General features: G+C 39.5%; 1 long non-coding RNA gene across 4 annotated transcripts in view; it reads left to right on the top strand.

Moving 5' to 3' along the window:
• Positions 1-1712: 1712 nt before the first annotated feature.
• The window catches only part of LOC107983234 (uncharacterized), an 87606-nt gene continuing 68541 nt past the window's right edge, over positions 1713-20777 (top strand). For all 4 annotated transcript variants that reach the window (XR_010002993.1, XR_010002992.1, XR_001730670.2 and 1 more), the window contains exons 1-2: positions 1713-1849; positions 4463-4529. This is a non-coding gene — a long non-coding RNA (uncharacterized LOC107983234). The remainder of the gene's footprint in view (positions 1850-4462; positions 4530-20777) is intronic.

Below are 20777 nucleotides of genomic sequence, written 5' to 3'. Positions count from 1 at the left end.
GTTAAACAGCACTGAATAGCCTTCCTGCTTGCAAGCCTGGCCGCTTTCTACCTTGTGGAATTCTTGGTTGGCCAGGTGGAATAGCAATGAATAGTCTCAGTGCAGCAAGGATGAATGCTGCAGTTAGTTACCTTGATTAGCATTTAATGGCCTTGCATCTTCAAAGCCTGAGGGAATCCTTCATTGGGAGGTGTTAGCTGGGCCTGATTGTTTCTTGTCTGGAATTCCCGTCTTCTGAATGTTGTTCTTTATTTACTGTCCTGATTTTAGAGATTATATTGTTCTGTATTATTATACCACAGTAATTATTACATATTATATTTATAATCTTATATTATTTGCTTAGAATAGGATTACATGAGGCTCCTCTACACAACTGTATAAAATCCACACTGAACTGGATTTTATTTTTTGCTGTGGCATAGGAGGCAGCCTGGATTTGAAGCTGCAAGGCTGTTCAGTGATAATCAAGCTGGGCAACAAAGGAGTTTATAGATCTGTGGAATGTCCATGGTGGTAGAAAGAACTTTTGTCTGCTTGAGGCAGGTGTGAATGTTGCAATTGAGCTCCTTGATTAGCATTGAATAGCCTTGCAGCTTCAAGGTCTGGCTGCTTACTACCTGGAAGAATATTTTATTGGGAGGTGTTAGCTGGCTCTGATTGTTTCCTGTCTGGAATTCCTTTTTGAGCCCTCTATGTTTTGGACTTCAACTCCCACAATTCCTAACAGCCTCAACAGCCTTGCTTTTCCCCCTGGGCCTGAGGCTGTTAAGAAGTGTGGGAGTCCAAAACACCTGGAGGTCCCAAGTTTGCCCATGCCTGTTGTATATGCACCCTGCTTCTTCCTCCTGCAAAAACTGAGGCTGGGGACCTTTCACGAGGAAGAGCTGCTGCCATTCCGCCTCCTTCCCCTGGGTTTCGGGGGTGGCTGGGTCCACGCCTGGTGAAGGGAGAGAGGACTTGGGGTAGTGCCCTTTCCTTCTCACCCGGATGGAGACGCAAAGGAGGCTGAGAGAAGAAAGGCCCCCTCGCGCCTTTCAGGCCTACCTTGGAACTCAAACTCCCAGAAGCCTTAGCCAGTGTGTCCAAGGGACAGGAATTCTGGAAAACGAAGTCCAAACCACAGGGCCACCACGAACACGGCAATGCTATGGGATCCTTGGATCAGTATATATATGCAGTCCTTAGAACATCATTCACCCCTTTAAGACAGGGAAGGCTGAGAGCCCCATTCTCTTAAAGGGCCAGTTATAGAAAGAGGGGGATATGAAAAGGGGAAAACATCACCCCATATCCCCCCCTCCCCTTTCCTACAACACTTATCCCCATTCTTTCATCACCTTCTAATGCTCCCTTTCCAAAATATCTCTTGCCCTTTTAAGAAGAGGAAGGTGAGTCCCCTATTCCTTTTTTAAAAGGGAAATATGGGGTGCTGGCTTCCCACCTCTTTATAAGGTCTTCCCCCAAATCCCCTCAATGGAATTAATACAGACCCAACTATTATGAATTATTAAGTTATGAAATTCCCCCCGCCCCCAATTTCCAAATTATTCATCGCCCTTTTAAGAAGGAAAAGGTGGGCACTCTCAAGTGGTAAATATATGGTTCTGGCTTCTTCCAATTGAAAAGAATGGGGATCGAGATTATAAATGTCTTTCTCACTCCAAAAAGCAGTATTTCTGGTTAAGCTTCCGAAAGAGGAGAAGGGGGAAGGAGGGAAGGGGAGCCCTTCCTTGACAGGATCATCAGGAGGTTTGAAAGGAAATGAAATATGTCTCTTCCGTTCTTCGGTGGCCCTTTGGTCTTGAATTACGGCAGGCAAGAATTTATCTGGGACTGATTTATCCAGGTATTTCCTGCAATGATATCTTTTCCTAAGTCACTCTGAACTCCATGGCTAGGCTTCTCTCCCCTCGTGATGGTTGCTTGATGCGTTATTTTCCCCTCGCACAGGAGGGGAGGCATTCACGCATGTGCTGTAGTGTCATTTTGGTTTTGGGGGTTTAAAATTATTTTGTGTTTATATTTTTATGGTTTTTTGATGTAAAAACACATATCTGGTGACTATGTCTTTTGTTGCCAAATTTGGTGTTATTTGCTCCAGTAGTTTTGCTGTTTAAGTTAAGGGAATTATGATTAGAGCCTTTTTATATATATAGTAGACCAATGTAATAGGCAAAGGATCCTTTCAAGGATCCTTCACATAATATAGATTTCACATAATCTGGAACCATATTTTTCATACTTGAAGAGTTTTTTGGACTTCCATTTAAAGCATGGCACAGAATGGCTCTGCTTAAGGAAATGTTCTCTTTGGTATCCAGTGTGATTCTATGGTCAACTTCTAGTACAATTTCTAGGTGAACCTTTGGTGAAAGCTGACAATAAAATCACATTGGAAGCCAAGAGGAAACACTTCTCTAAGCATCCCTAGATTCTCCAGAGTGATTATTTGGTCTCTAATATTCTAAGGGTATAAATAAAGCCTACTGTATTCCAACTCAATTTTTAAAAGGATCTTGAATGGCTTTCTGAGAAGATCTACTGCCTTGACCTGTGGGGTCCCGCAAGGTTCTATTTTGCCCCCCATGCTTTTTAATATCTACATGAAACCATTGGGCGAGGTCATCCGGAGTTTTGGAGTTCGGTGCCATCTCTACGCGGATGACACCCAACTCTACTACTCTTTTCCACCTAAATCCAAGAAAGCCCCTTGGATACTGGACCAGCGTCTGGCCGCTGTGTTGGCCTGGATGAGGGTGAACAAGCTGAAACTTAATCCTGACAAGACAGAGGTCCTCCAGGTCAGTCGTATGTCTGATTGGGGTATTGGGTGGCAACCTGTGCTTGACGGGGTCGCACTCCCCCTGAAGGCGCAGGTCCGCAGCTTGGAGGTCCTCCTGGACTCAGCGCTGACACTTGAAGCTCAGGTGTCAGCCTTGGCTGGGAGGGCCTTTGCACAATTAAAACTTGTACGCCAGTTGCGACCATACCTCGAGAGTCAGATCTGGCCATGGTGGTCCATGCCTTAGTTACCTCTAGACTGGATTACTGCAATGCACTCTGCGTGGGGCTGCCTTTGAAGACGGCCCGGAAACTGCAACTAGTACAACTCTCGGCAGCCAGGTTTCTAACTGGAGCAAATTACAGGGCGCATTAAATGCCACTGTTTAAGGAGCTCCATTGGCTGCCGTTTATTTTCCGGGCCCAATTCAAGGTGCAGGTTATCACCTACAAAGCCCTAAACGGTTTGGGACCCACCTACCTTTGAGACCGCCTTTCCCCCTAGGAACCTGCATGACCTCTTCGCTCATCAGGGGAGGCCCTCCTCTCACTCCCACCACCTTCACAATCACGGCTGGTGGGGACGAGAGAGAGGGCCTTCTCCATCATGGCCCCCCGGCTCTGGAACTCACTCCCCGGGGAGATTAGGCAGGCCCCTACCCTCCTCTCCTTTCGGATGAGCCTGAAGACTTGGCTCTTCCGGGAGGCTTTTGGTGACTGATCTCTGTATGATCGACCTGTTGTCCATTTCAATGAACGCCTTCCCCAGTATTATAATGGCACTTTATAGCCATTACAGCTGAGTAACCTCCTTCCCTTGATGACATGATATATTTGCACTTTTAGCACTTTGGCCTAGATTCTTTGAACCTAATCCATGATTTTAACATTTTATCTTGTATGAGGTTTTTATGACTTGCTTTTATTGTCTGATTATTGGTTTTATTGGTTTTATTGTTTTGTTTTTATTGTTCTGCTCAGGCTTGGCCCCATGTAAGCCGCCTCGAGTCCCTTCGGGGAGATGGGGCGGGATATAAGAATAAAATTATTATTATTATTATTATTATTATTATTATTATTATCCACAGACTTTGTGCTGCATATGAACAAAGGTGGGGTCCCTTGGTGGCACAGTGTGTTAAAGCGCTGAGCGGCTGAACTTATGGACCAAAAAGATCCCAGGTTCAAATCCCAGGAGCGGAATGAGCGCCCGCTGTTAGCCCCAGCTCCTGCCAACCTAGCAGTTCGAAAACATGCAAATGTGAGTAGATCAATAGGTACCGCTCCGGCGGGAAGGTAACGGTGTTCCATGTAGTCATGCCGACCACATGACCTTGGAGGTGTCTACAGACAACACCGGCTCTTTGGCTTACAAATGGAGATGAGCACCAACCCCCAGAGTCGGTCACGACTGGACTTAACGTCAGAGGGAAACCTTTGCATTACCTATAAACAAAGGCAGAACGTTGTCACAAGAGGGCTAACTAATCATGAGTGGTGCCATCATGGATAGGCCAAGCGACTAATTTGTGCTGGTACTTTGAGATAAATTGAAATGAATGAGAAAATATTTAAAACACCCATAAAACAAGTAAATCAAGTAAATACTGAATAGCACAACTGTGTTAAAAGACTTTAATTTAAAATATATGGTCCTGATTTTGATTTTTTTTTCAAGGAAAGCAAAGAATGGACAGTCTAATATCTCTAGGAAGAGAGTTCTATATCCTGGGAGCAGTCAACAGGTAGGCTTACCATCACACCACAATCAACAGTGGCTGTGAGGCTGCACAGACAGAGAGAGCCCCCTCCTCCCTCTTATATCCGAGCCCAGAAGGTCATGTGCAGGAAAATACAGATAGACTAGAAAATTAATGATATTTTTAAAAACTCATCAATTGTAACATTTTTGTAGGAATTTTCTTTTGGCCAGCACAGCTCCCTTTTAAAAATGTTTTATCATATGCAAGGACTTCTGAGGAAGGGAAGTTATTTTTGGAACCAAAGAAATATATTGATGAGATTCTCTAAACCAGATGTCCATGTGTCTTTGAAAAATGAATAAATGGAAGCTGATTAGTATGTACTGGAATGGATTACTGAGGTTGCTAAAACTTTAATGTTGATGTTAGCAAAACAGTTTAGAGAAGATTTTGATGATCCCCACGCAAAAACATATACATAGAGAAATATACATACACACTGTTTCAGTGAATGCATCTTGATTGTTTTTGCACTGACTTTAGCTTTCTTTTTAAATGCAAATAAAATGCAGGTTTTCACTTATCTGAAAAGCTTGGGACTAGAAGTATTTTGGCGTGTGTGTGTGTGTGTGTGTGTTTGGAATAGTTGTATTTGCACATACATACATAATAAGATACCTTGGAGATGAGACACATGTTTAAACACACAATACATTTTGGTTTCATATAAATTTAATGCACATAACCTGAAGGTGTTTATACAACATTTTATACAGTATGAAGCAAAGTTTGTATATACTGAACTACATAGACAATTTCAGATTTTGGAGTATTTTAGAATGCTGAATAAGAGATGCTCAACCTATTAAAATGTGCTACATTATAACACTTCATTACTATGTTATAAAATACACTAATCCATTTGCCTATGATCGAAGGAATTGTACAGCTCTTCCAAAGGTTTCTACAGCAGCACTACCTCATATATGGAAGGTAGCTGAGATCTTAATAAAATTGTCTTCTGTTTGAAGTCTTCTTCAAGGCTTGTTCTTGGGCTGCAAGAATCCGGCCCTCCATCTCCTTTTTCAAAGTTGTTGTTGTTGTTGTTGTTGTTGTTGTTGTTGTTGTTATTATTATTATTATTATTATTATTATTATTATTATTATTATTATTACAAGGATGGCAGACATTTATTCCTGCTGCAGATTAGCTGAGCATGTTGCCCATAACACTAAGTACCTTTCATTCAATTCTACTTTGTTCATAACCCAAGAGTAATTTTCACCTAGACTTACTGAATCAGGCCACCCTTTCTTTCATCTGGAAACCTTCTCAATGTACGATTTTATTACATACATCAGATTAGAGGTACAAGAATGGAATCTCGTAGAATCCAGTCCATTCAAAGAAACACTTCTTGTTGCTCAGTTGGCAATTATGGGCTGTATTCAAAAACATGTTCTTGAAGATGGTGGAAATGTAATACTAATGTATCTCAGGTAGTCCTGAAAAGAAAACAAGCGCAGAAGACTGGAGAAGGACTTTTATGGATGTTCATTTGATTTCATTTTGGTTGGAACCACTCACATGATCATTCTGAGGAAAAGAAATCACTGAAAGAATGGTGCCAAAACAACAGCATGTTGGAGAAATAATAGCTGTATGAAGGAATGCAAAAACTTTTTCCTCAGTTTGGTTAGGCACTTGGTTATCAAAATAGATTTGTATTGCTGGAAGCATAATTTTTGCCTTGAAACATAAAATGGGAGCATTCATGACAGATGCATTCAAATAGGGAACAATCCCAAATCCATTGTCATAAACAACTGGGCACGTAGGTTAACTACATGAATACATACTGACTTTACATCATTTTCTTCTGTTCTCTACATCTGCCCACTTTGTTACATTTTTCTGTCTAGTCATCTGTATAACTGTAATATTACAAAATGCTGTGTCAACAGGAAAAAAAAAACCCTCACTAACTCCTATGCATTGTATAATACTTAAACATCCCCTTCAAATGTAGATTTTGACTTTTTGCCCAGTGCTGCACGGAACGTTTTCTCATCAAACCCGTAATTGCTAAGTAAATCTTTGCTCAATATATCTCCACAGAGAACAGGCAGGGAGGGATTTAGAATCTAGTATTAGTCTCCTTTCTGCTTTGAGGTTAATCTATTCCCTTTATTTATATGACATTCTTTGAGTTGCAAGTTACTAATGTTCTTTCTTGGAAGAGATTACTTCTCTCTAAATAAAAGTAATGGTGCTCTGTTTCCAAGAACTAGTCTTTGCCTACTAACTCCCCCCACCAAACCACCTCTCAAATAAGAAAGGCAAACGTCTTTTTCCAGACATTTGGCACTGCCATTTTGTGACCAAATAGTCCTGACATGTTACAAATCACCACTTAGTTCATGATGGCTGATCATTTAATATCTTTTTTCCCAGCCTGTGTCATATAGATCAGGAAGCTCTTGACTTTATTCTTTTTATATGAGCCAATGCTGGAGTCCAAGAAACAGTCAGGGACCTCGGGAATTTATTCACTTAATAAGATCAAATCAAAATTGGACCAAAGCCATCTGTCCTGGTGTAGTTACTAAGCACCAGCTCCTACAATGTCCTATAAACAGAGTAATACAGCTTGCAGTGCTTCATGTTGTGTTTGCCTTTGCAAGTCCAAAAACACTCAGGATGGAAGCAAACTTGACCAAAACCACATGCGCAAATCCATTTACCCATGTAAGAAGTCCACAGAGCATCATCTCACAGAAGGCTTTCAGCAAATGCAATGGTCCATATACTCAGAGTGTGTGATTCTATTCAGACTAGAAAGAACTGTTATGATAAAAAGGTCGTGCTGAAAGTAATGCCTTTCAGGTCATAATTCCTATTAACAACACAAGGCATATACAATTATCTACATTGTGTAGAATAGCTCTTTGTCTACAACATAGTACTCTTCAAATCAGTCTCCACCCGTGGCAATGCATTTGTGTCACCTTTGAACCCACTTATCAAATTAAATGTGAAAAAAATGCAGTCACTGACTAGTCCAGTACTGGATACAATCTTCTACTTTGCATTCATCATTGAGGTGTCATCCTTAAAGACTTTCCTTCCTGAACAAGTGAAACTTGGAGGGCATCAGATCAGGGCTGTAAGGTTATCTCTTGTCATCCCAGAATACATTTACCACAATCTTCATGGCTGAGCACTATTTTTTTAACATTTCTTTGGTGGAGGGAAGGTGGAATGCTCCTACTCCAATGACTGATTTTTGGTCTTTCAGTCATACAAGTATGTCCAGGGCTCACCACCTAAGCAAACATAACTCAAAAAGTTGTTCTTGTTGGCTCCCAGTAGTTCCAAACACACATGCAATCTCTTGTCTTTCAAATCACCTGTTAATTGAATAGGAATACACTTTCCTGTACCAAAAGTTGTAGATAATCTGCTTGACGCCACTGCCAAGTTCTACAATGATCTCTCAGAAGATCATATGCCAGCCTGCACAAATCATGTCTTTCAACCTGTTTTTATTTTAATCTGTGACTTCTATCTATGGCCTTCCAATACATAATTTGGCTTCATTGTCTTTATTTTTTTCACCCATTTTCACACATTGCTGTCATCAATTGTTGCTTCACCATACGCATTCCTGAGCCCTCTGTACATGTCCACACCAATACATCCTTCTTTGGTCAAGAACTCAATAACTACTCTTCATTTCTGCTTCATATCCATGGTTATGTAATACCCAGAAATACAGAAGTTATGTCAGCCATGCAGTAAATATTACTAGAGGTATAACAGCAGAACATTTGTAGTAATAGTTTTAGAGAAAATGGCACACAGGCATTATTAAGTAGGACTACCACATGACATAAAAGCCTAAATTGGCTACTTAACTAAGGAGAGATAAGTATATAAGATCTCCTGGTCTCACTCCATCTTAACAGTCAGCCATCCAGTTAGGCAAAGGAAGTCAGTTGATCTGGCAGTCAAGTCAATCAAGTAAGAGATTTCAGGATCCTTCCCACTAATGTGCAATGGTGAGAGGGAGCTGGAAATCCCATCCTTGATATTTTTTAATCGTGTCAGAAGTGACTTGGCTAGTCGCTTCTGGTGTGAGAGAATTCACCATCTACAGAGACGCTGCCCAGGGGACACCCAGGACGCTTCTCTCATGTCCCTGCAAGCTAGAGCTGACAGACAAGAACTCACCCCATCTCACGGATTTGAACCAGCAACCTTCAGGTCAGCAACCAAATCTTCAGGCCAGCAGTCCAGCTGGCACGAGGGTTTTAGAGCTTGTATTTAGTCATTGAGCGTTTCCTAGCTGAGTTTCAGAAATATTAACCATTGGGCTAGGGACTTCGCTCATCTGGGGAGGCCCTTTTCTCGCTCCCGCCTCCATCGCAGGCCCCTCCACGCTATCCCCCTCCACCAACCTGGTGGTCCATCTTATTTTATTTTTAACTCATTATATATGTTTAATGAGTTTTTATGGTTCAATGTACTGCTTTGTTTTAATGTAATTGTTTTGTAAAATGTCAATTTTACTGTGTTTTTATTGCAATATGTTTTAATTATTCTACTTTGTCCAGTGTTTTTGGGTCTTTGTCCCGTGTTAGCCACCCCGAGTCCCTGCCGTGAGATGGTGGCGGGATAGAAAAATAAAGTTACTTACTTACTTACCGGTTTGCTCAGATGGAGTAGGTTGGTATGAGCCAACCTCTATTTGGTTGACACACATGAGTTTAACGCATTGTGCCACTGCAGCTTCATCCTTGATTAACCAATAAAAGCTTATGACAGGGGTCCAGTTTCTAATTGTCTCAGCTTTGCTTATTAACAAGAGGGGAATGATATTATCCTCCTTGAACCCCAACTGCCTGCAAACAGACTTCTTTCATCCAAAGTGGTTGCTAGCCGATCAAGTGGGCTGGGGGCTGCTGGCTGTTAAGGTGGGACGTACCTATGCAGGATTAGTGAATACAAAGCAGTAATTGTAGATTACATGCATATCTTCAATATTAAATGCCAGCCAAAAATTGAAAGACTGGAACAGGGACTAAAATGTATTGGGGGTTTTTTGTGGGCCTTTCCTATATAGCATTTTCTCTTGTATTAGCTGGTGTTCAAGGCTTTAAAACATGGGACAGAAAGACAGCAGTAGAGAATTAGACGGGAAACATATGCCATGCACCCTGATGTATACCTCCTAAGCTAGGCAACTAACTTTGGATGCAGTGGAGGCACCAATAATATTGAAGAAAATTCACCTGCTCGTGCATCAGTCTTTGGCATATGAAATATGAGAGAGTGATCAATGTAATCTTAAGTGGTGAGCAGTTTGTGCAAATCTATCACACGACAAGACTACAGCACTATCCTGGTATAAATTTCTATATGAACGCAGCCCTCATTTAGAAGGAAAGTGTTGTTCATTCTATCTATTAACTCTTGATCCATCTAAAACCACAGGAAACCATGGAGCATGTAGAAAGGTATAAATAGACTTTAAGGGTAGGGTTGATTATATGGCACAGTGTTAGGGGTAGAAGGATAAAATGTTCCTTGGGGGAAAATGATCTCTCCCCCGCCCATGTTTTAGTTGTCAGTTTTGACAGAAATGATAAAAGCTAATTAAATTTTTGTTAATTTATTTTGTCTGATTTAGTGACTGCTTGTCACACAAATCCTTCAGTAAGTCAGACTTTGCTTTGCTCTCACCCTTTCCACTCTTCTCCATCCCAAAATTCTATTAGGTAAACTCTGGGAAAGTGGACTTGTTTAACTCAAATAAACAAGGGGAGCACTTAAGCTCAATCTACCTTGCACAGTTCATTCAGATGTGTCTGTTTGGGAGAGAAGTTAACTTGTTCCAGGTTTATAAATCTCAAATTCTTAAGCCTTGTTTTTACTTTCTAACTATTTTTTTTAATTGATAGCAGCACATTGGTATTGAGAAGACAGCTGGTGGTGGAGAAAGTGAACGATTAGCATCAGGATTGATAACAGTAAGACCCTGAATTATAGCACTACACCTTTGCGCTTTTCTCTCTGTATATGTTTTTGTGGCAAATTCATGAAAATTCCAGGTGTTTCTTACAACTAATGTAGTTTATGAATAACAAGTTTTCTTTTTAAATTATGAACCGATAGTAAAGCCAGCCAGTTCCACAGGTTTTAACCGAGAGCCTGCATGATGTAGTGCTTTGAGCATAGGAATTTGCTACAACATGCAGATAAGTCATGGGTAAAATTTAGCGGCATGTAACAAACAAATATTTTCCTCTCCTTTACTCTGCTTAAAAAGAACTACAGAAAAGAAGATTGGTTTGTTTGAGAAATTACAGGGTTTGTGTGTGTGTGTGTAAATTGGATTACTAGTCTTAAAATGTCTACATTTATACAAATAAAAAATAGGGAAAGCAATATAAATGAGGAAAAAGAATAGGTATGCAGGCTGAAAAAAAGGAAAGAAGAACAAGGAAAGCAGCCTGTCTCTATTAGAGATCCAGACAGAAGGCAGTGCAAGAGGCAGAAGTGAAATGTTCTTCTGACATGGCAGGGTATGGAATCAACACTCTCATCCCATTATCTCTTCCAAACTAGGATGGTTCTTAGGCTGGATCTACACTGCCATATATTCCAGTTTCTGGATCCAGGTAATCTGCTTTGAAGTGGATTATATGAGTTTACACTACCACATAATCCAGTTCAAATCAGATAATCTGCGATCAGATATTGAAAGATGAAGGGAGGGAAAGGCAGTTGGCCAGCTCTTGTCTCTCTAACTGTCATCACTCTACTCCACATTAAGAGCCCAAATAATAGGGAGAACAGAGCCCATCAAGTTGATACTGGCATTATATCTATCTATAATTTACCCATGGATAAGTTGTCCCAGGTTTTAGATTAACATTTTAGATTCAAATTTCTTGAGTTACATATTTAATTGCACTCATGGCAATTAGAACGATGTCAAAGTGTATATAGTGTCAAGGTGAGGTTGGCTTGCTTTGAAATTTGGACCTAATGAAACCCTCACACCTCTTGCTCCTTAGTATCAGTTTTATCAGTAACTTGATGAAGCTTATCTGTAGGACCAGCAGCCTGTGGCGAACTGATGATGAGCTCTCAAAAACTCAAAAGCTCCAAGGATTTTGACTCACAATACAAATACATAGGAGACCTCCCTCCCAGCTACTAATCATTGTCCTCCTCCTCTTCCTGATTCAGCCTGCACACTAATTTCTGTAGTTGGTGGTGTGTATTAAAGATACAGTTTTTTTGCTAAAAGAAGACTCTCCAGAAGTTCCTGGAAGGGCAGGTTTCCTCTAATACATACAAAGTTGTGGTCCATAGACTGATGATAATCCCACAGCCAACTGAATGAAATGAAAGCTTTTGGGAAAGAAGCAACCAATAGTAGTCAATGGGCATATATTCCGTTTGCCAATTCCGAATTCAGGGAAAGTAGGAGATCCAGCTCCAGATCACTGAAAATGGACTGGGCAGGGCCCAGATGAAGGCTCATCTGGAAACGGATCACAACAGCCAGATCTTTCAGCTAATGAGAGTGATGGGGCTGAGAGACACTCTACCTGAGGCAGTGGCTGTGGTGTGTGGGTGACCTCACAACCACCCACACAGCCAAAAAGGGGACCGAAAATGACATGATTTTTTGCTGAGTTGCACACCTCTAATAAATATGGAATTTGTCACTGGCACATTGAAAATAATTGCTGATCTCCCTAGCATGAGATACCTTAGGAAATACAGCTCTAAAACACAGTAGGTTCTTCCTGGGCACTTTATGTGAGTGCAGTATTTGGAGAAACTTAATGGAGTTATTCCATTTCTGGTTTCTACCTTGTTATTGTCTTTCACTAGCACATAGAGTGAAGTGCAAATTGCAGCAGCATTAGAACACAAATGACCTTTGGACCTGCTGAAGTCACCCACTTCTGGCTAACATAGAAGGACAGTCTAGAAGTTCTTTAAAACAGCATTAATCTACATGCCTTTATACTCAGTTTATAAAAGGCAAACATTCATTTTCTCTATGACAAAAAGTAGAGCTGTGTTCAAACAATGTAAGAATATGTTACATAATTTGTCATGAGACACATTGAGAACACGTCATCAGAAAGGGGAAAATATCTTAAAAGCCAAGAAATAAAATGTATAGAGACAAACCCTTCAGTCCAAAAGAGACAGTATTATGTGTAAATGTTTTCATGTTGTAACCTTTACAATAGAGACATTTAAAGGAGTGAGGGGAAATCAAAAGCAAACCTTTAAACATGTGCCCAGAGGCCAAGACTGTAGTTTAACTGAATAACATTTTTGTGAGAAAAAAGAGTCAAGTGAGAGCATGTTTCATTGTTGTTGTTTTCAGGTTCACTGAGCTGTATGTCATTTCCATCACTCTGTGCTCTTGGCCATATGGCCTTAAGCCATTATCCCTGGAAACCACCAGCACAAGAAAATGAAAGCAATAAATAAACACATGACCTGTCAGTTTTGACCCCACTTTCTCACAAATACCTTGTATAGTGCAGCGAGCAGGCCTGGTCTTATTTATAAACAACATTAGATAAAGGCAAATCAAGGATTCGGTTTTGAGGGTGTTTCTTTCACTGGAATATTAGAATACCATGTTTTTCAAGAAAGTCCTTTGCTTACCGTGTTTCCCCAAAAATAAGACAGTGTCTTATATTAATTTTTGCTCCCAAAGATGTGCTAGGTCTTATTTTCAGGGGATGTCTTATTTTTCCATGAAGAAGAATTCACATTTATTGTTGAACAAAAAAATGAACATCTATTATATACTGTACAGTAGTTGTCATCACAAACCAGCATAACCAGACAAACTGTGAATCCTATCAGGAATATCTTATTATTACCATTATTTCCATGTATATGGTATGTACATTTATTGATCCTGCATGCTCTGGTGTTCTGTTCAACGGGCATGCTTCCAAACAAAAACTTTGCTAGGTCTTACTTTCGGGGGGAGGCCTTATATTTAGCAATTCAGCAAAACCTCTACTAGGTCTTATTTTCTGGGGATGTCTTATTTTCGGGGAAACGGGGTATTTATAGGATTCTCCCATCGCATTGGGCAAAATCATTTTTCCCCCTCTCTTTTTGGATTCCAGCTCCTAGGGTTCCCCCAGTTCGTATTTGTATGTACTCCTCATGCTGGCTGGGAAAATCAGGGAGCTGTAGTCCAAACAAGTATTTTCCCGTCTCAAATGACTCCGAAGTGTTTAACTAGAATTGGAAGACATGGTCCCTCTAATGCAGTGGTTCTCAACCTGGGGCCCCCAGATGTTTTTGGCCTACAACTCCCAGAAACCCCGACCAGTTTACCAGCTGTTAGGATTTTTGGGAGTTGAAGGCCAAAAATATCTGGGGACCCCAGGTTGAGAACCACTGCTCTAATGCTATGGTCCAGCTTGGCTAATTCATACTTTACTTCCTCTTGGTAGTTCCGCATGACTGTTCAATCCTGTTAAACGACAACTCCCCAGGACTTTTTTCAGGACTTAGTTAAACAAAATGAAGGCATGATTTTATTCTGCGTTAAGAAGAATAAGGAAAGTTTTAGATTTTGTAATCACAGCTCCTTATCCCTCATGAGTTGCTTCTGCAAAGTGGACCAATCAGAGGCTGGCTGCATAACTCTGCCATTTGAAAAGGTTACTAGCATTTCTGTGTGGTGCGACTGCTCGTTTTTATATTGCGAAGTATTCCTTGATACATAGGGTATAGATATCCAAGAGCCTGGAAACAACAGCACACTTATATTCCTAGTTTAAATAGTGAATTCCATATGTGTCTTGTATCCATTGTTCTCCAACCTACATTGTTCTCCTGGGACATGTTCCTTTAAACAAAATATTGCAGAGCAATCACTGTGGAATGCACAAGTGTCCTTTCCTAAGATCTTTGAAAAAAAGTGCATACACTGGAGTTGGGAAGTAGAAATTTGAAAAGTTACTGTTTTGACCAGTGCTCCCCAAAGGTCCCTCCCATATTGCTTCACTATATTAGGAACAAGGCATAAAAGAAATGGAACAAATTAAGGGGAAACTTCAGAATGGCAAGCCTATAGGCAGTGTGTAGCATTACTCCGTCAACAGACAAATTTATCAGTTACAAGTTTGGCTTCTCAGTCACCCCACACATAAACACACCACCCACGTCCAGGTGTCTTCTTTGTAAAGGTAACTCCTTCAAAGTCATTTGGAAATTGTTGCAAAGTCAAGGCAGAACAAGGTGTGGGGTGTGTGTGTGTGTGGAGCAACAACTTCTAAAATTCACTTCAATTTCTCTTTGCAGAATTTGCTCCTTTCATGGTTAAATGCCTTCAAAAAATCTAATTCAAATCTAAATAAGATATAAAGTGATTAGGACATTTCCAAAGTACAGTAGTAAAGCCAGTCGTATTTAGTTCTTTATTATGTGCCCCATTGGCCACAATTCACTGGATTGGATACTATTAAATACAGGCTTCTATTGTTCCAGCAGGGTCACCTATCAATTTCTTCAACCTCCTCACTATGGTTGAAGAAATGATACCACTTTCTATCTACAAAAAAGAGGAAACACTGTTATTTAAATGATACTGGTCTTTGATCCACATCCAAGACCACAAATAGCTCCGGAAAAACTATGTTTAGAACAGGTTCGGGAGGCCAATGCTGATAAGCAAGTATCCGAATAATGGCTCCATTCTGCTTTCCCCAAGTTGTCTCACATTCCTCTGAATTTTAGTTTGTAATGCATTTAAGAGGAGGAAACTGGCATGTGAGGGGCGCATCCAAAACATCTTTGTTTGTTTACAGGAAAGTGCATGGGACACAGCGTGCTGGGATGCATTATTTATCCATTATGATCGCTTTCTGTGGCTGGGTAACACAGCAAATGACAGCAGACTTTTTTTTTTTTTTTGCAGATCAGTGGCCTAGAGACAAAAGGCAATTGCCATTGCTGCCATATTTTTTATTTTCATATCAAAGTTATGTACAGAAATGAAGCAGAAATATGGATTGCTTAAAATCCCCAACCCTTTCCTTTGGGGTTTTTTTTTTACACACACACACACACACACCAATCTTTCAGGCTGATCTTTGGCCTCTCTGCCATGGTCAAGACCTCCCAGCTTGCTGCCTGGTGGCCCCCAAAGGAAAGTGTGAAGATTAACAATCCCAAGGATGTATTTAATGAATAGCAACAAGGAATTAGTGACACAGTGTCACCTTTCATGGCCCTCCTTAACAGGCAAGCCGACACTTGCCTTTATTTTTGTTTGCACTGTTGAGTAAACTTAGGGGAACTTAGCAGGATTTACAATATCCCTTCTTCTCTGATAAGCAGGCCTCCTTCATTTGAGTTGCTTTACATAGTTCATCAATTCCCTTCCTATGCATTGCATGGATATAAAACTGCAATTTCCATCTCTTCCTTGCCTCCTTCTCTCCCAATTTCACTGAAGAAAAAAAAGAGGGTCTGAGAGAAAGTAGCATTTAGGGGGAGATACACAGCTAAGATCGCACCATGTATAACACTGGTTTTCTAACTTTCTGCTCTGCTACTATCATCTTAATTAGTAGATTGTTATACAATATAATTTTTCACAGACATCTAAACCTCTGTACATACAATCTAAAATCCTAAACATTTTTACCATACATGAATATACACCAGCATGGTTACACTATATACAGTAGAGTCTCACTTATCCAACATAAACGGGCTGGCAGAACGTTGGATAAGCAAATATGTTGGATAATAAGGAGAGATTAAGGAAAAGCCTATTAAACTTCAAATTAGGTTATGATTTTACAAATTAAGCACCAAAACATCATGTTATACAACAAATTTTACAGAAAAAGTAGTTCAATACACAGTAATGCTATGTAGTAATTACTGTATTTACGAATTTAGCACCAAAATATCACGATGTATTGAAAACATTGACTACAAAAATGCGTTGGATAATCCAGAACGTTGGATAATCGAGTGTTGGAAAAGTGAGACTCTACTGTACTATATAGCAGCCAGCATAGTGTGATGTTTTGAGCACTGGACTACAACATGGTTTAAATCATCACTCAGCCATGGACGCGCACCTTGGGCAAGACACACTCTTTCCGCCTCAGGGGAAGCAATCCACAACCCAGAACAAATCTTGCCATGGTAAACTCTATGATAGCTTTGTCTTTAGGCAGTTATGTCAGAAAGCAATTATGGTTATACTGGGGCTGTGCAATACATTCTGCAGCATTTAATCAGATCTTGACTTAATCCCAATTGTTTAAGGGTCAATTGAATGCACCAGAGACCTCACATGCCCCTAAGAAATCCTTAATGCTTGCACAACTATTTTTACACTAGTCATGTTGTCATAGTATCAACATATGTTCAGTGTAACATATGAATATCTTTCTATCAATCTTTGTATGAACACATACTCTATTACAATTGTTCTTTCCAATACTGATTTTCTATTGGAGAACCATACATTAACATCTTTCCTAAATCGATCATGTAATTGATGGTAACGGAACCAAGTGGTTATCCCTATCTCTTCTCTCACTTTTTATTTCCATTGATCTTTTTCTTTAATTAGATGCTCCTTGTAGGTTCTTATTTCCTCATTAATATGTTGGCATAAGTACTGCATTCTTGAGAAGAAGAATAAGGGCTTAGTCTCTAGATTAGACAAATATATCTTAGAGTACAATTTGAAGGATAACCAAATAAAAATTGCTATGATTTCATGGGTTAAAGACTTAGGGGAAAATATTGAAAACATCTATGGAAAAGGGGAATTAATTTTTCAATAACTGGCTCCGTCGAGAAAATATGTATAAAATGTTCTATGGAAGTTATTTAAGGCCAGAGATAATAGCTAAAATGAATAAATCTCATTGAGGAGAATGCTAGAGGCGCAAGATGCAGAAAGGCACCTTTTTCCATGTTTGGTGGACCTATAAGCAGATACAAGATTTTTGGGAAAATGTGATTAAGGAAACAAACAAAATGATTTATCAGGTTAAGAAAAATCCAGACATGTCTCTTTTAGGAATATTTAGGAAGAGAATTAGTAAAGGGGATGAGGAAATTTGACAATATAGCTTTGTTGCAGCCAGATTGACAATAGCAAAATCTTGAAAAGGTTAAAAAGAGCTATCTAAAAAGGATTGGAGAGAAAAGTTATTAGACTATATTAAAATGGCCAAGCTATCTAATTGTATCCAGGGAGGAAACAATGAAGAGTTCACCACAAAATGGAGGCTGGTATTTCATATTTGGAAAGAAAAACAAATGTTGGCTTTAAAGTAGTCAAAAGGGGAATTTACTAAAATAGTTATAAAGGTAGGTTTTATTAGATGTACGAGATTCACAGCGAGTAGTGACTGAAGTCATAGGTGGTGGGTTCATGGGTGAGAGGAAGGAGGGAAAGGATTTATTAGAATGTCGCAATGTACCTGTCTTTCTAATTAATGTAATTTTTGCTTTTGCTTGTCATTTATTTAAAATAAAATTAAAAATTTGAACAAGAAAGAAAGAAAGAAAGAAAGAAAGAAAGAAAGAAAGAAAGAAAGAAAGAAAGAAAGAAAGAAAGGAAATTGTCCTTCAGTCTCCAATTTTCTAGCACAGCAGAGAGAGGGGGGGATAATTCATCTATATAATTCATATATTCTGTGTTTATATTTCTTTGGGAACTTTGCTTGTCCCCGTTCTTTAGGTTCTCACTGTTTCTGTTTAGGTTTCTGCAATGCTAGTGCCTTAGAACAAATGTCATGGGTTTTAGAATTGTGCACTTGCACACACACACACACACACACCTCTAGTAGAGATCCTTTAATGTACAGATCAGTCATCTATCCACTATTTGCCCATGTTGAATGCTGAATAGCAATATAGGGGCATATTATCTGCTTCTGTACCCATACAAGCAGAGTGTAACTCTCTGGCTATAATCTTGAACACGGGTCCCCAAACTAAGTCCTCCAGGCCCCCACCCTTACCCTAAACATTAGACTTATGGTTGCCCTAAGTCTGAAATGACTTGAAGATATAAAACAACAAACAATTACTGATAAACAGGCATGTAGCCGGGGGGGGGGGGCTTGAGGGGCTTCACCCCCCCCCCCCGAAATTCTCAGGGTGGTCCACGAGAAGGCCTTACATTTATGATTTAAACTGTTATGTTTATTCATATCATGATCTGATCACCATGCTCAATATATCCCATATGCATGGGGGTATTGGGATAACAATAGGGCTAGACCCTCTCCCGCTCAGACTCAGCCCCCCCCCCCAACCAAAATCCCAGCCCCTCCCGAAACAAAATCCTGGCTATGGGCCTGCTGGTAAGTTTATACTGGTTCAAATTGTTCTTCGTTTTAAACATTGTTCTTTCATCTTTTTTGAACTACAAATAAGATATGTGCAGTCTGCATAGGCATTTTTTTTCAAATTATAGTCCAGTCCCCCAACAATCTCTGGGACCATGAACAAGCCCTATGCTGAAAAAGCTTGAGAACCCCTGCCTTATAGTGACAGTGGCTATCCTTATGTTACCACATTTGTGAGATCTGCACTACATGATATCAGTAGTATTTCACACTCTTAAAAATTATAGCAATAGCAAGAACAATATTTTATAGGGAGGTAACAGATTTTAATTTAAAAAACAGCTTCTTGAAGGCTAAGCATACTCATGGCCTTCAGACATTGAATGTCTATTGCCTAGAAGATTAAAAAAAACAGAAGGAAGATAGAATGGAAATATCCTACAAGAAGAGATGTCTAATAGAAGCCTGAAGTGGACTTCTTTATATAGGATCGTTTTGTTACAGGTTCCACGTGATTCATCCATTTCTAAGAGTTTGAAGAACAAAGTTATTTTCAGATGGAATATTTTTTTCTATCCAATACCTGTAAATAAGTTTTTGTATTGTTTTTAACAATAAATCTCACACACTGGTACATGCAAATAAATTTTTGAACTTGGGTTGTTTGTTTGTGATATTTCATGAGAAGGTTTTCACTCTTGCATAATAATTTCTTATTTAAGAATAAAAACAGCATAAAATAATATAACGTCTTAAGAAAGTTTCATGGCAGGCAGAAGAAACTTGCAATTTTAGTTCTGAGAATTATTCCAAAGTTGAATATTTGCATAACATGTCCAGTTTACATGGTGATAAGCCAGAAAACTGTAGAAAGCCTGGCTTATCAACTGCAAATAATGTTTGTCCATATGGGCCGGTCACACTGTGATTTATTGATCAATCTAAACACAATAGGTCAAAGAAAGATAGCTAAGTTTTTTTCATGGTTTCTTTCTCTGGATTGCTGAAAAAGGGAGGTGAGAAATCAGAGTTGGGCCATCATAAATCTCCCGATAACTTGAAAAATGCATGCCACACATTCTGTTTCGAATAATCCTTATATTATTTTGGTAAGCATTGTAGTATTGCTCAAATTACTGTTTCTGCTGTTTCTTTCTTCTAGGGCAGTGGTTCTCAACCTGGGGTTCCCCAGATGTTTTTGCCCTTCAACTCCCAGAAAGCCTAACAGCTGGCAAACTGGCTGGGATTTCTGGGAGATGTAGGCCAAAAACATCTGATGATCCCAGGTTGAGAACCACAGTTTTAGGGCATCATATGTGTGTGTGTGTGTGTGTGTGTATGATTTATGGTGACCCAATGAACTTCATAGTTTTTTTTTAGGCAAATAATATTCAGCAATTATTTTGACTGGTCCTACCTCTGAAATCTAACCTATATCTGGTATCCATTGCTGGTTTCTCATTCAAGATCTAACCAGGGTATTTTAGGGTATTTAGGGTATTTTGCCATTTTCAACATAAATTGTTGTTGTGATTGTGGTTGTTGTGGTTGTGTGAGAAGAGGAAATCTAAAGCATCTACCAGACCTGAAAGTTACCTTTAATTAAAACTTCCAGGAACAACTGAATACAATTTTTGTTGAACTACATTTTCTGTGATGACTAGGGAAATCTGGAAGTTGATTTTGTATGTATTGGACAATAGCAGGATATATATCTATATGGCTATTTTAATCCAGTTTTTTAAAAATGACTTGTTATTCAGATATTATTTGTAAATTTTAATATTCTAGCTTGTTTTACAGTGTGATTTCTCTTATTATATTAAGTGTAGCCAGCAGTCCTGTTTTCAGGGGTAGACACTGAATATCTGGAGATCTTTCAGAAGGGTCTCC

The sequence above is a fragment of the Anolis carolinensis genome, chromosome 2, assembly GCF_035594765.1.
Source record: "Anolis carolinensis isolate JA03-04 chromosome 2, rAnoCar3.1.pri, whole genome shotgun sequence".
NCBI classification, from domain to species: domain Eukaryota; kingdom Metazoa; phylum Chordata; class Lepidosauria; order Squamata; family Dactyloidae; genus Anolis; species Anolis carolinensis.
This window is presented reverse-complemented; position numbering and strand designations above follow the sequence as displayed.